Raw genomic sequence first — 12,126 nt, 5'->3', positions numbered from 1 at the left:
GAGAGGAAGTCAGCAATAAGAATATGAGAGAAAAGCAAGATATTACAACAGAGAGCAATTAGTGTCTCAGAAATGCAGCACAGGAGCTGTGGCCAAAGGCAGAGCTGGGGACCTCAACAAGGCAGCACAAACCTGGGGCATGGCAGAGTGTGGTGGAGAGGGAGAAAGGGTACAGAATATTTCCTGTTTTGTTGGTATTATTTAGCACCCAAACAAGAAGAAATTTCAGAGAGAAAACTTTGCAACTTTGATTAATACTGTTGTTTTAAGTGTAGCTGTCGGGTGTTTCACAAACCATCTGCAAAACAATGGAAACATGAACAGAATCCTTAAAGCAGATCTTCCAATCTTAGTCACTTTATCTGCCATCTGTTGGGAACTGCAACTGCCAGTTCATTTAGTTTTCCACAAGCTGACCTTAAAATAACTCACTGCAAAATTGTAATATTTTTCTCACTTCCTGTGAGGAAAAGGCATCTTAACTTCTTTGAACTAAGGCATGAAATGGCTTGTAAAACATCAAGATGATAATAAGTATGTGCTAGCTCGTTCAACTGATGTGCTATGAAGCTGGAGGAACCTTTAATATTCCATTAATTTCACTGTAAAAAGCGGTTCCTTGAACAGAAGTAAGTTCCCAGACAATGAAGGAATTTTCATGCTCATTATTTTTTTTATTGAAGGAGACAAGCTTGGCAAAGAGCTTCACTACTTGCAGCTGCTTGGATAAATTCACTGGACATCCAATATAGCACCAGACTAGGTACAAATGTACATATCTGAGCTTTCAGTGGATTATATTACAGCAATCATTACATGCCAGGATAAATTAACATGCAACATCAGGATATTCATATTCCTTAGATAAAAGTAAAAGGAAGAAAAAGGAACTACTAGGTACATTTTAAAGGAGGAAAGGGACAATGGAAAAATAAATAAAATTTCAAATTCCATGGGTATGCTTTGTATCTACAAAAAAGTAAACAAATCCTGTCTTTTGTGTCTGCTGGAGAAGACATGCAAGGCTAAATTTACTTGCTCAAGCAATATGAATGAAAGAGAATACAGAATAGTGAGGGAAGAGCTCAACAAGGAGTTTCCAGTTCTATTTACAGTATGCATAAATATATTTGAGAAAGGTCCAGCCAACAGAAGCACATTTACAGATTAGAGAAATGAGTGGCATCAGCAGATTGCCCTGGTGCTGCAGAGGGGCACAGATGGGGCATCTTCCCTCCCATGAACTCTGATAACAAGCTCTGCTTATTTCTCATGTGGTGTTCACCAGAAAACCTGAATTACTTTCAGAAAGAAAGGGATTATATTCTCATTTTACTGGAACCTCTCCACAGATTTGCTCGAGGTTATGTAGAAAAGCAAGAACCCTGCTCCATAATAAAACTTTCATTTTATCATAAAAGTGGGAATTTAAGAGGAATTACACATATTTAAGAAAAAGTAGAGCTTTATCAAAAGGCACTGAAAAATACCTCCATAAACAAGTATTAAATACATATACAGTAAATAAAGTAACTTGCCAAAAAAATATTGATTGGGAATCACTAGGAAGCCAAGGAGAAAGTCACTTGAATTAAGATAATGTCTCTGGCTGCTAACAGCAAACATTTCACTTCTGTCTGTGTCAGCATTCAGGGCAGGTCAGATTCATTGCCAGAACCATTAGTTGCCCTTAAGAAACTGAAATACTCCAGGAAACAGAAAATCCTGCTGTCTGCATAGACCCAGGCTGCCTGGACAGGTATAATTGTACATTCTAGTTATACATCCTCAGTGATCTGGAGACAAACTAAAGTCTGGAAAAGATGCCAGGTTGTCCATTTTGTGACACTGCTTTTGCAAGAAGATGTTTAAAGCAGTTACATTGGTACAAAGCCAGTGAACTCAAGTCTGTGGCCCAGTACTTAAAAACAGAGATAAGTTAATTTTTCAGTAATTTCAGTTTTAGAATCACAGAAAAATTCTGATTGGAAGACATCTCGGGAAATTAAGGATGTCCTTCTCCCACTAAAAGAAGTGGGTTGACCAAGGCTGGATGCCAAGTGCCCACTGAGCCTCTCCATCTCTCCTCAGCTGGATGGGGACAGAGCAAATGCAATTAAAGACTTATGGGTTGAGATAAGGACAGGGAGAGATCACTCAGCAATCACCACCAGGAGTAAAAATGGTTTCTTTGGGGAAAATTCATTTATTACCAATCAAATCAGAGCAGGATAATAAATAAAACCAAATGTTAAAACACCTTCTCTCCATCCCTTCCTTCTTCCCAGGCTAAGAAAGTCTAAGAAAAGTTGGAAGTAGCAAGCATTAATGGATGTCCTGGGAAGAGCAGCACATTATCCCCGTGGCTGTGAGTGCGTGGCACTTGAGGGGTCTCTACAACACTCAACACTGCTGCCCTGCATCTGGAGCTGCTTAACAAAGTGCTCCCTGCAGCAGCAGCAGCACAGCCCCTCCTGCAGCCTGCTCTCCACCTCCCACTTGGCAGAGAGATATCATTTTCTTTTCACATTCAAAAGGAAAAAAGCAACTTTGAACGCTGTCTCTGTGTCGCCAGCTGTGACGTGCGGATAGAGCTTCCCCAGCTACCAGAAACTCGAACATAAAGACAGCAGATGTGAAGGAAAATGCAGTTCTTAAAAACAGAAGCCACATCCCCAGCTGAAAGAGCAAGCAAGTCCCCAACTCCCCAATGACGTAAGATGATCTCCCCTGTGTACGGAGATTTTGGACAAAAATTCAAATAAACAAAAGTACAAATATTTGCCGCTTGCTTCTGCATTACGGTGACAACAAAGATATAACCCATAATGGTCCAGAATATCCAGTTTTGCATTTATTATAGTGGCTGTTTTGTTCCTAGGCTGGATTCTCTATCATTGGGTTATCTGTCTGATGCCCTGCAGCACAAGAGTTTAAATTGTCCTGGGATGAAAATTTGTCATAATGCTTTTATTTTTATTATCCTAGACAAATTTGCTTCTCTGTAAGCCTATCTAGTCTTGTCACAACCTATATGAAGTATGTCAGTATTATTTATAAAATTTATTTAAATCAAGGATGATTTTCTTATGCCCTTAGGCTGATTACTTTCCACCATGGCAATACTCTCTTCCTATAGAGTCGCTTTAACTTTCAGAATTTACATTTTACCATTATTCCCTTCCCAGTTTATTATTTTCGATTGTGAAAAGACAAATCCTATGCTTCTCCACTCAGTTTCTTCTCCCATTGGAGTTTTATTTTCAAGAATTTCTTTAGTTCCTTTTTTATGCATTACATTGGTTACCTTTGTGTTTGTTTACCTGAACTGGCTTTGAAAAGAAAAATTACTGTGAAAATCCCTGCAACACTTTTTTTTTTCTTTTTTTTCATCTCATCCTTGTTTATATTATTCATTTTTGTCTTTTAGCAAGTGTTTGGATTATGTTTCAGTGGAAATGCTTTTCATGGGAAGTGTCTCCCTTTGAAAATGAATCAGCATATACAAATTCATATGTTTTTACTCCTTAGGAACAGATGTTAAGGGAATGTAGGTTAAGCTTCAGATCCAAACTAGTCTCTGCAGGACTATAATTTGCTGAGATAAACAGAAAGAAGGAAAGGCAAACCAACAGGGGCATCCCAGATTTAACATCCCTTCTGTTCTGGCTGAGATACATTTGACTCTGTCACTTGCAGATACGCTTTGCTGCCACAGTAATCAAATCCAACACAGAAATCTCTCTTAATCACTACAACATTGTCAGTCTTGTCTAAAGCTATAAACACGGAGTTCACCAGAGACTGAAATTTGTAAATGTTCCAGACAAATGTGCATTGTCCAATACTGTAATTTTTCTTCTGTGAAATATGTTTATAAAAGTACATGTTTATAAGAACATTTGAGGAACTCATAAATGTCACACAAAGACAAAAATGGTGAAACTCTTGTATAAATGTTTCGTGAAGACTAACACAATCTTTAGTTACCAAGAGAATGATGACAATTCTTTTCATTGCCTTTGAAAATGGCCCCAAAAATTAATGGTTTTGGTTTTGCCTGCAGGCACAGCTCAGGTGGGCACTGCTTGGTACTTCCAGCAGATTTTTGGAGTATGTTGGATTGGGGCCACCAGCCAGCCTTGAAAATCTCTCTCATTCACTTGCATTTGTTTTTAGGCCAATAAGCTATTATTACCTTTTCATCATCATAATTAATATAGTATGGATTAATTAGTTGATTTAGGCACCTGAGTGGCAATGTTTCATTTGACTATGGCAGGATATGCACAGAATATCTCACCTCCAGAGACTTTTTGTATTTAATACTCATCTTGGTTTCTGTAAATTTTTTTGACATCCCTTCCAAGCGAAGAAATCTTACAGGAAAATGTGATATCAGTAGACAGAAGCACGAGAGAAGAAAGTGTCTGAGCCTCCTTCATTGCAAAAGAAACCTAAAAGGAAATATGCAGGATAGGAGAGCACCAACCTGTGCATTCTGCACCATTTTCCAGGAAGATTTTGCAACAAGACACCCCAAAGCATAGTTTGGTATGAGGACAGAAACTGAAGCCTCTCTTGCCAACTCATTCCAGTGTTTGACTTTCCTCACAATAAAAGAATAATTTTCTCAGATTCACAAAAATTTTAGGTGTTTCAGTCTGTGCCCATTGCCTCTTGTCCTGTCTGTGAGGAGCCTGAGCCCTTCTTCCTTGCAGTCCCCTTGAAATAGATACCAACATCGATAAGATCAGCACTGAGATTTCTCCAAGCCATACAACCCCAGGGCTCAGCCCTATGCTAAGATGCTCTATGACCAAAACTATTTATAGTTGATTAAATTAAAATTAATTATCAGCCTAATCAAGCCTACATTTAAATACTTGTGAAATAAGGCACAAGGATGCCCTAAATACAAACTACTTGCAGAGAGCAGCGTGTTCCCGAAGATGAAGCAAACAATCCTTTACCCAAAAACTGCCATTATCCCAAAGAAAATATCAATCACAGTGATAAATATCCAAATCTACATCAAAGAAATTCTGCTTCTAAGTTTACTTTGTGATTGTTTCCCTCAGATTTAAAGGAGATATGTTTTCCTTTGAAATGCCCTCCAGAAAGGAATGAGATTTTAGGAAGCACCAGCACACAGTTTCACTCCAAAGCTCACATGAAGAGGCCAGGAGGTTCCTCAGCAGCAGCTGGGAAAATTTACTTCACAGGTGCACCCTGGATCCAAACTAAGAAATTAATGCAGATGAAGCCAGTGTTTATGATGATTTTTTTCTAACATAAAAAGTGACACCGTGTGGTACAGACCTTCTTCCCCTTTGCTTGCTGTATAATCCTTGCTCAAAAGAAGAAATAACAAAGCAAAAGAGCCTCGGTGTGTCCTTTGTGTGTCTCCAGAATTAGGTGTAAAAAGGGGTTTCTGTAGTACTGACAGAAGGGCTTTTATAAATAAAAGAACATAGTAGCTTACTTAAATAATTTATCACCCATAACCAAATACAGATGTTTCCATTTACCATGACTTCTTTTTTTCTTTTTCTGAAATAATACAGAAGTAATGCCATTTTGAAAATACAATTGCATCTTGACAGAAATTTGTGTAGTACCATATTCAGTCTCAGGCATTATCATGCTACCCAGTAATTCCTTTGTAAATGTATGGCAATTATTCCTTAGCTACTTCTTTAACATTTAGCGTTTTTCCTTCACACGTGCAAAAGGAATGCCATGTACTTTTTGCAAAGCATAAACAGCCATGGAATTACTTTGCAAAAAGACTGCAATTATCACTTAATCATGCTTAATTATATGGGTAATATACCTCGAGCAAGTGTTAGAGAAACTGAGAAACAGATACTCGGTTGCAGTTACAAAAATGGTGTTTAATCCAAGAGAATATTGTCTGTCACCTGGCACTGCACTGCTGTGCTACCCAGAGACACCTGACTGATTCCACTAAGCAAAAAGCAGCTCGAGCTTTCTGCCCTTTACCTCCTGACACTCCTAGCTGGGACAGGGCCTGTGGTTTACAAATCTACAAGAAAATGAAAAGATGGGAGCTGTGTCGTAAAAATGCAATTTCTATCTTCTGTTTCAAGAGTGCCGGTGTTGCTTGTCTACATATAGGCTTTCTGTTTTGCTTCTTTTTTTTTTTTTTATTAGGTACTAAATTAATAAAAATCCTCATAAAAACATGCCCATGACTCCCTTGGGACCTAACACCACCTTTTTTCATGATATCATCAGCACCAAGTATGCTGTATAACACATAGAAAGGTTGGTGATAGATCTGTTCTCTCCTGCAAGGGTTTTACAAACCAGATCTGAGCTGCTTTTTTGGAATATCTTCTCCACAGCACTCAGCTTTCTTCCCTAAGGGAAGGATCTGGCAATCTGAGAATCAAGACTTGCATTTCACAGCAGTCAGGGTATGACCAGAGCTGATTTATGTCAGGCCAGTGCTCTGGGCAGGCCTGGCTATGTTAAACAGGAGAGCAGATTCATTTTCAGAAGCTTGCTGAAAACACAGTCTGCAGTGATTTATAGGGGTCTTACCAATCACTAAATCACTTATTTGACTTTGTAGAATAAACATTACTATGTTTTTCCTTTTACTTGCTTTTTTCTTCTCATCTATAACGCGCTAGCCAAGCCCTAGGGCTAAAACACTATCAATATTTGTAAAACATTTGCTACATAAAAAGCAATTCCTGCACTTGTTACCTAAGAAATCATCTGAATGTTTTGATAATACAAATGAAGATCATCCTGTAGGTAATATGAAGTGGACAGTCTTCTGTTTTAATGTGGACAAACAATGACTTATATAAAGGTCTTTGGCCTACTTAATACTGCCCATTTCAGATGTAACCTGAAGAGCAAATGTGAAAAAATTTCTCTAGATACTTCTCTTTCTAAAAAATCACCACATATTACTGAAAAGATCAAAAGCTATTATTTTTATGGAAAGTTATTTTTCCAGCTGTACACTAACATGGGCTACTTTAATTTTCTTCCTTATGAAGCCTGAGGAAAGATGACCAATGGCCAAGGTTTTCTCTGAATATTTTTTTGCACAGTCCTCTGGACTAGATTTTATCTGTCCATCCAAAGGCAGCCCTGCCTACAAAAGGGGTCAAGGATTCCCCCAGCAGGGCATTAGGCACAGCTCCAGTCCCTGTGTTTGCAGCTACAGCGTTAAGTGAGAGAGAAAGTGAGATATAAAACAGCAGGTGTCAAGTAAAAATTGCTTTCTGGGTCTAAGAATAGACAAAGTTGATGGTTCCACTGAAGTAAATCAAAGTTTTTTTCACTAACCTCAGCACAAGTCCTGTTATTTAAATCTTGTTCAGCCCAGGACACCAGCCCCTTTGGTCTCAATATCACCAAAATAAATGGCAGGGTAATGCAAAACTAATCACATGAGAAGATCAAACACACAATTTTAATTAAATGCTGGTTAGTGTCCTATGGTTCAAGAAATAGGTTTTTCTTCTAATGATTTATTTAAATTTTGTTTGATACTGTGCTTCATCTGCTTTTGTTTACTTTTTTTGATCTTGGGCTATTATTTACCTTACAAACATTTCATGCCTGTCTAGCATTCTCCAGAGCTGTGAATCACACTGCTTTATCTTCCTCAGAGGCATTCATTCCTTCTTTTTTATTGATGTTCTACCTCCTCAGGGTACCTGATCTTTGTCCCTTTATTGATGCCTCATTGCATGCCTTTTTCTCCATAGTCAAACAGGTTTCTTGAAGATGCCTTAACACAAAGTCAAAGCAAAACATCTAAAGAGCTCTGGGACAGGCACAGGGCAAAGCACTGGAGTGCAGCACAGGGGGCTGGCCCTGCTGAGACAGAGTGGCCTGGCAGCCTGATTAGTGTGCCAAGGGAAAACAATGAAAAGACAAGAAGAATCCTGTGTTAAGATCGAGGAAAAATGTATAGGAAGAAGAAAGAAAACCTTTACATCAGTGAAAGCTGAAGCAGAACTAAACTTACAAAACTAATTAAAGGAGATATTACAAAATGCCTGGTATTTACATGCCAAAAAATATTGTTTAACATTGCCAATGGGCCAAATTCTGTCCAGCTGAGGCTACTGAGTTATTTCATTTACAGCAACACATTAAAATCCATCTACTTGAGTGAAGAGACACCTTTGGCAGGAGAAAGCCTTTTTACTGATAGCAGTTATTGTTTCACACACTGGGGCATCACCACATCCCAACCTTCTGCCACTTCTCTCCTGTATGACCCTCTGATTTTGTTCAGGCCTGAGCTTTAATTTCCAAGTAGACTCTTGTGGGAATGTGGCAGCCAAGCAAAGCTGAGGGCCTGGGCACAAACCAATCTGTCAGGTCCCTTGTCAGTGCAAAGCCTTAGGAAGCTGTGAAGGGTGAGACTCTCCTCTGCACTAAGAGAGTAAATTTAAATATAGTTTTGAAACTATCTCAGTTGGATAGCTAAGTCCCCACAGTCAGATTTTAAAACATTTGTCAGCAGGAGTGTGTGGATGTGATTCAAACCCAGTGAGTCAGAGATTCTTCCATTCACTTCAATGGGTTTGGAACTCTCCCCAAAAGATTTGCCAGAGGCATCGAATTCCTTCTCTTGCAGGGTCCAGGACATCCTGCAGAGGAGCACATCCCAAAACAGGGCTGAGTGAGGCTGTTGAGGGTCCCTTGGAGCACAGGGAGGTGGGAGCAGCTGCTCCAGGGCCAGGGGATGGGGCAGGACAGGGAGTGGGAGCTGGAGAGAGCCATGGCACGGGCTGGCAGTGATGAGCTGTGGGGCACCAGAGGGACTCCAGCTGCTGCCTGAGCCCCTGGCTGGAGGGACTCGGGGCAGGTGAGGGAGGCAGCCACAGCCAAACCTCACATTCCCACTGCAGAGAACGCTGGCTTTCCTGCTCTATAAAGACAAGCTCTGTGAGGAATAATCCTGGAATCAGAATCAGAGAAAATCTGCACTGGAAAATAAATTATACTCATGAGAAACTCTTTTCTCTGTTACTTTTTTGGGGGAGCGGTTGTGTTTGGTTTTGTTGGAGTTTTGTTGTTATTTTTTACCATTAAAATCCAGATTTTATGGACACTGAGAGAAATATTTCATAAATATTATCTGCTGTCTGCTTGTCCCATGTAAATAGCTATCACCACACAAATAATAAATTTAAACATACGATGTTTTTTATTTTTTTTAAAAAGGCATGAAAATATTTGCCTTGATTCTCTGTTTAATGTTGATAATTTTCCTAAAAATCCTATTTTGGTGTAATGTTGTCTATAATATTTAGTATGTATCATATGAAATGCCAATTATATTTTTTTACTTACATGCATTAATAAATAGCATGGAGTAAATACAAATGAGTTTTCAGGACTGTGTAACACTATGTACTCAAAAACTGAACATGTCATTTTTACAAACTTATGAATATAAAGGACCTTGAAATGGCAGGTTAGTTTGCAGATCTCATTAGCAGCTCTGAATTTTACCTTCTGTTTTATAACAGATGCTGTACATTGTGGCTGATAGTTCTTTCACAAAAATAACCTTCAATGTATCATTTTTACTTAATCTAGTATAATTAGGGATCAAAATCAGACCTATCACAGTTCCCTGAGATGATAACTGATGGATTAACCTAGCATAAATTAGTTCAGTGTCATTTCATGTTACCCATTGCAAGGTATACACAGAGACTTCAACTGGCAGATTGTTGAAAACAGACCCTTTTTTCCCTGAATCAATTTTTACTTACAAATGTGAAAGTAAAAGAATGTTATATGCACACAGTCCCAGAAAAAAATAAAAATTCCTGTGATTTGGAAAAATAGGGATGCTCGAAAAAAGTCATTGGGTGTTACATTTCTCACACAAGGAACTAGAAATAGATTAATGATTGTATTATTAGTGTTTTACTGATACTGGGATATAAGTTGACATAATTAATCACATTTAAATATTGAATATTGACCAACTGTTGTTATTTTTCCACAACTGACTGGAAATCAGGCCAAAAAAAAAATCCCCAAAATGATTTTTTGATAGTCTATATAATGCATGAATACATAGGACTGTCTTCACCTGGAATGATATTTAATGAGGGCAAGACAACAGAAATTTCATCTCTGACATGCACACCTTGAGCTTCAGGCAGCCAGTCCAATTCTGGCCACATCAGGAGTCCCCTGGGTCTCCCCTCTAAAACCTGTGGGCAGATTGGAGACTGGGCTGAGGCCGAATTGTGTGAGGAGAGCAGCTGTGAGATGAGCAGACAGCACTCCACCAGCTCTAGAGACATGTGGAGAAGTTAAAAATTACCAGCTCAGGCTGAAATACTTTATGTTACACACAGTATGAGCTGAGTGTTACATCTCCTTTCCAGCCTCTCCACCTGACCTCCCTCCATGCAGGACACATCTTGGATTCAGCCCACTTGAGTCCTGATCATTCTGGAAAATGTTCCTGAAATAGTGGATTTCTGAAAGGACGCTGATTTTGTTGGAATAAATGATCTTAGGATGGTTAGAAGGCCTTAAGACAAAGAATGAGATTCATCTGACCCCATGACAGCACTAGAAGCTGTGTGCTCTGGCTCCCTGACAGACCAAATTTGGCTTTGGTTGGATTTAAAAATGTACAAGCTTTGGAATCAGTGGCTGAATCAAGAGTCCCAGAGTATGGAGTTAATCATCAAGTTTATATATGGATGTAAGAAATCCCAAAACAAAACTCCCAGAAGTTTCCAGATCTTCAGCAGAATCTAAATGATTGTGATCCCTGAATTATAGTCAGGTTTTTAGAGTTTTCAGGGTAAACTGCTGTAAAGCCAGGATTTGTTAGAGAGCCCTCCTGTCTTTAGCTGGGAGACATTGTCCCACCAGGCTGATGGCCTGAGCCCATCAGCTTCAGAGGTCAGGATTCTCACTTGTGAGACAGCAAACAACCTGGCAAGGTTTTTAATCTTCATTTAACTTTGGTTTTGGAAAGTCACCAAAATGAAAACACCTAGAGGAGGAAAAAGGGAAAAAAAAGATCAATCAATTCTGGCACTTCTCTGCAACAATTTACACAGGTGACACCTCTCCAGATCAACGCTATTCCCACATGCAAGGTCACAGCTTCCAGACATAAGGCAGAAGAGAAACATGGACCCCAGCCAGTGAGTCAGAACTCTTAAATCATGTCACTATCACCTCATTACGTCTTTTCACTTTCTTTTCCCACCCTTTCTCTGCCACAGGTTTGAAAGACTTCTGCAGGGACCATACCAATATGATGAAATCTCATTCAAATGGACATTGCAGGTTTTCAAAGAGATATTAAACACTCTCATAATGGTAATAATAACAAATAACAAGCCAACAACGGTGTTTTTTGACCTTTGATGGAATAGGAGTCAAAACATGTGATGGCACAATATATATTTATTAGTCAATGAAACTGAATGGCTTTAAAAGGGAAGCATCAATAAAACCAGGGGGAAATGTCATGGGATAAGCCTCCCGACAGTACCATGGTAACACTCCTTGCTGTACTGCAGCTGAGGGCTGGGATTAATTTGCAAGGGAAACAGCTTTCATATCCAGACCATTCAATCAAATATTAAGTTATATGGTCATTATAGGCAGCTGGGGAATATAAATAATAGGAAATGCTTATTGTGCCTCTTCTGGTATCCTTAGTTATTAAGCTACTGCTTCAGCAGCAACAATAGGCAATGTGTTTTGATTCCTGGGTAACTTGTTGGAAATTAGGTTTCACACTAGTGTTTATGTATTAGTCTGATCAAATGCTGCATTATCTTCTACGCTTCTTGGTGGTATTTATGTGTTAAGCTTCCTTTTATTAAGTTTCTTGCTGAAATATGATGTATTAAGTAAAGGCTCCCCATAGTAAATTATGTTGGTTCCTTGGTATTATCACCGCATTACCCTGCTCTGAATGATCTTATGTGCCTCATTAGCATAACATGAATTACAATAGGGAGTTTAATCTCCAGTCCTACATTTCTTTATGCACATCTTTCTCTCCCCATAACTTTTCATTACCACAGGCTGGGAGTTTAGGCTGATAACTAAACAGGAACGGGAAAAAAA

The sequence above is a fragment of the Cyanistes caeruleus genome, chromosome 14 (assembly GCF_971803275.1).
Source record: "Cyanistes caeruleus chromosome 14, bCyaCae1.hap1.1, whole genome shotgun sequence".
In the NCBI taxonomy this organism is placed as follows: domain Eukaryota; kingdom Metazoa; phylum Chordata; class Aves; order Passeriformes; family Paridae; genus Cyanistes; species Cyanistes caeruleus.
Note: the sequence above shows the minus strand (reverse complement) of the source record.